Source organism: Nematolebias whitei, chromosome 8, assembly GCF_014905685.2.
Source record: "Nematolebias whitei isolate Nwh7 chromosome 8, NemWhi1, whole genome shotgun sequence".
Taxonomy (NCBI): Eukaryota; Metazoa; Chordata; class Actinopteri; order Cyprinodontiformes; family Rivulidae; genus Nematolebias; species Nematolebias whitei.
Genome location: NC_056505.1, coordinates 17,581,579 through 17,586,072, shown reverse-complemented (window position 1 = coordinate 17,586,072; position 4,494 = coordinate 17,581,579).

The window sequence follows — 4,494 nt, the reverse complement described above, 5'->3', positions numbered from 1 at the left end:
GTTGGCCAAGGCGGTCCCTCCAGCGGCCGGAGAGGCAGATGAACTGTGACATCACCAGATGGTGTACAGTCTCTGAGACCTCCTCGGACCTCTGCGATTCCTCAAGGATGGTCCTGAAGTTGGCCCCGAACAGTGCCTCTGGGGTGATGGGGCCCTCCAGCAGGTCTTTTTGCAGCCTCTCGGACAAGGACGGCGAGAGGTGGAGCCAATTGGTCCTCCGGATCATGGTCATCCAGGCGGCGATGTGGGACAGGCAAATTGCAGAGATGGCACGTGTTTAAGATGACTTCAGCAGCTTTACAGAGAGAGCTCCAAAAAAGTTCAATCTGGTCCTCTGGACATTCAAAAAACAAGAAAAAAAATGTAGAAACGTTTTGTCTCTCATCCGAGAGACTTCCTCAGTCTGAGATGCTGTATTCAGCTCAGTCTCTTAAATAGCATCTTCTCAGAGTGGATCAACCAGTTTGCTGCTGACAACCAAAACCAGCTGCTCACATGGTCAAGAAGGACCATCAGCCTATGGATCATTAGCTCACTGATGGCTGTTTACTATTCACAGGGGGTTGAGTGATACTAGCAATCACAGCATTGTAAGAGGGGGACAGTTGAACCCGGAAGCCTCCACCCTTGTTTAATGATGGACGATTTCTTTTCACAAAGATGGCCTCCTTTACTCCTCTCTCAAACCATCGTTCCTCTCTGTCCAGGGTGTGAACATCTTCATCTCTGAAAGAGTGACCGCTGGCCTGGAGATGAGTGTAGACCGCAGAATCCTGGCCTGATGATGTTGATCTTCTGTGCTGGGCCATCCTTTTGGCCAGTGGCTGTTTAGTTTCCTCCTATGTAAGACTGATCACAGCCCTCCTTTTGTCTCTCGGATGAGAGACGAAACATTTTTATATTTTATTGCTTTGTTTGTTTGTTTTTTTCTTGTTTTTTGAATGTTCAGAGGACCAGATTGAACTTTTTTGGATTTTTCTACCTGGATTATTGAGCATGTATCAGGATATTTACATAGAGAGCTTTGTCTCCTCCAGCAGGTCTGCTTCTTCCAGCCTCTAAGAAACGCTGTAGGCCAGGAGGGCGACGTTGTTGTTCGCTGCGGCCGTCTGGAATGAGCACTGGTGAGCTCGGTTGGAGACCTTGTCACCATCTGGTCATGCTTCCCTGGAGGGACAGGTTGCTGGTCCAACCTGGAAGCTTTTGCCCCAAGTGCCACCGCCAGGTTTGGCTCCAGGGGGAGAGGGGGACTGACGGTAAAACACTGATCGGTAAAACCCTCCACTCTGGAGATGGAGGCGAAGGTGGAGACGGCTGTCTTCAGCTTGCCAGCCCAGCTGCAGCCTCGTTCCAGTGTGACATCACAGCTGGACAGTGAGGCCAGATGGGGCCAGGGCGATGAGCCCGAGCGGAGCCAATTTTGCCACCAGATCATCCGATCAGGGCAGAGGGAGGCGAGGGACGGAAAGTCCCTTGTGTTAACATCCTCCTGAATTATGCAGGGCAGCTCTGAGAGGAGGGCACCGATGGCTGGGAGCGGTGTGGTCGCCGACGTGGGAAGATCTGAGGTGGCTGAGCATTCAGCCACTCGTCTTTTGTCACTACGCTCGCCAGGAGGGAAGAGGCAGCTCTGCATCGCCTTTCTCGGAGGAGTCATTCGATTCACTGCGTGACTCTGCGTCAAAGAAGGCGGTGGCATCGTCCCGCGCATAGCGTCCCGCCACAGAAGAAAACACTCACTGGAGCTGCTGCCAACAACCCCTTTTTCGAGGGAATCATCCGATTTACCTCGAGAAAAACACGATAGAAAAGGTGGTGGCGTCATCCAGCGAGTAGCGGCCCTCCACGGAAAAACATTCAGCGGGGCTGCTGCTAACATCGCCTTTTGAGGAAATCATTTGATTACCGCGAGGAAAAAACACGTTAGAAAAGGCGGTGGCGTTGTCCAGCGGGTAGTGGCCCGCAACGGAATAAACATTCAGCGGGGCTGCTACTAACATCGCCGTTTTCAAGGAAATCATTCGATTACCGTGAGGAAAAAATGTTAGAAAAGACAATGGCGTCGTCCAGCGGGTAGCGGCCCGCCACGGAAAGGCACTCCTCAGCGCCCTTGAACAAGGCTGCTCATCTGCTTCTCCTCGGGGAGGAAGAGCTCCCTGGGACGGCAGGAGGTTGGCGTGGCGGAAACCCAGGCATCCTTAGCAAAGGTTGTGCCGGTCAAAGCTGGACAACTTTTCCTTCTTCGTTCTTCTGACAGTGCTAGCTAGCTGGCTGAAAACAAAATGGGAGCCGATTACCTGGTCTCACCGTAATTTATACGGACCAGGGGTGAGGCCCACACAGCAGGTGGGTGTGGACTAAAGTTTTCAGTGCAGCACTGAGCGCCTTAGGGATAAACCCACCAGCGACAGCCTTAAAGGGCGAAGCCTACACAAAATAGAAATGTAGGAGAATGTGTTGGGAATAACTGTCAGCTTCTATCACAACAAATTTTAGCCCACAGTCTGTAACAGTTGACCGAGTTATGGCCATTTCTGTAAGGTCTGGCTGTACACCCAGATAGGATGTGCACAAGAACGACAAGAGAAAACAAATATTTCTCCAAAATTATCGAAAACAGTCATAACCCCTGCGTTCTAGTTAACACCATTCTAAACGTGCCTCAGTCTGCCAGCATCGAGACGTCTGCTGACACCTGTAATAAGTTTGTTATCTGTACTCACTGACATTTAACACTGGGTGATTGGATTTAGATTTAATTTTTATTTGATTCTGATTGTGTTCATGCCTTTTGTTTTATTCCTATTTAACACACGGTCATCAAATCTGATTTAGTGTATCATTCTTTCTGACTGGGTTTATGCTTTCTCTTATTATTCCTTGACATTTAACACAAGGTGATCTGATTTAGTATTTCACTGCTTATACAAACCGGATTCCAAAAAAGTTGGGACACTAAACAAATTGTGAATAAAAACTGAATGCAATGATGTGGAGGTGCCAACATCTAATATTTTATTCAGAATATAACACAAATCACAGATCAAAAGTTTAAACTGAGAGAATGTATCATTTTAAGGGAAAAATATGTTGTTTCCAAATTTCATGGCGTCAACAAATCCCAAAAAAGTTGGGACAAGTCCATTTTAACCACTGTGTGGCATCCCCCCTTCTTCTTACAACATTCAACAGACGTCTGGGGATAGAGGAGACCAGTTTCTCAAGTTTAGAAATAGGAATGCTCTCCCATTCATGTCTAATACAGGTCTCTAACTGTTAAATCGTCTTGGGCCTTCTTTGTCGCATCTTCCTCTTTATGATGCGCCAAATGTTCTCTATAGATGAAAGATCTGGACTGCAGGCTGGCCATTTCAGTACCCAGATCCTTCTCCTACGTAGCCATGATGTTGTGATTGCTGCAGAATGTGGTCTGGCATTATCGTGTTGAAAAATGCAGGGTCTTCCCTGAAAGATATGACATCTAGATGGGAGCATATGTTGTTCTAGAACCTGAACATAGTTCTCTGCATTAATGGTGCCTTTCCAGACGTGCAAGACGCCCATGCCACAAGTGCTCATGCAACCTCATACCATCAGTGATGCAGGCTTAAGAACGGAGCGTTGATAACAACTTGGGCTATCCTTGTCCTGTCTGGTCCGGATGACATGGCGTCCCAGTGTTCCATAAAGAACTTCAAATTGTGACTCATCTGACCACAGAACAGTCTTCCATTTTGCCACACTCCATTTTAAATGACCCCTGGCCCAGTGCAAACGTCTGAGCTTGTGGAGTTTGCTTAGAAATGGCTTCCTCTTTGCACTATAGAGTTTCAGCTGGCAACGGCAGATGGCCGGCAGATGGCACGGTGGATTGTGTTCACTGATAATGCTTTCTGGAAGTATTCCTGATCCCATTCTGTTATTTCCTTGACAGTGGCATTCCTGTTTGAGGTGCAGTGACGTTTAAGGGCCCGGAGATCACGAGCATCCAGTAGAGTTTTACGGCCTTGACCCTTACGCACAGCGATTGTTCCAGATTCTCTGAATCTTTTGATGATGTTATGCACGGTTGATGATGATAACTTAAAAGTCTTTGCTATTTTACGCTGGGTAACAACATTCTGGTATTGCTGCACTATCTTTCTGTGCAACAATGATAGAATTGGTGATCCTCTTACCATCTTGGCTTCTGAGAGACACTGACACTCTGAGAAGCTCTTTTTATACCCAATCATGTTGTCAATTGACCTAATTAGTGTTAATTGGTCTTCCAGCTGTTCATTATACGCTCAATTTCCTTTTTCCAGCCACTTATTGCTACTTGTCCCAACTTTTTTGGGATTTGTTGACACTGTGAAATTTTGAATCAACATATTTTTCCTTTAAAATGTTACATTTACTCAGATTAAAATTTTGATCTGTCATCTATGTTACAAACCGGATTCCAAAAAAGTTGGGACACTAAACAAATTGTGAATAAAAACTGAATGCAAT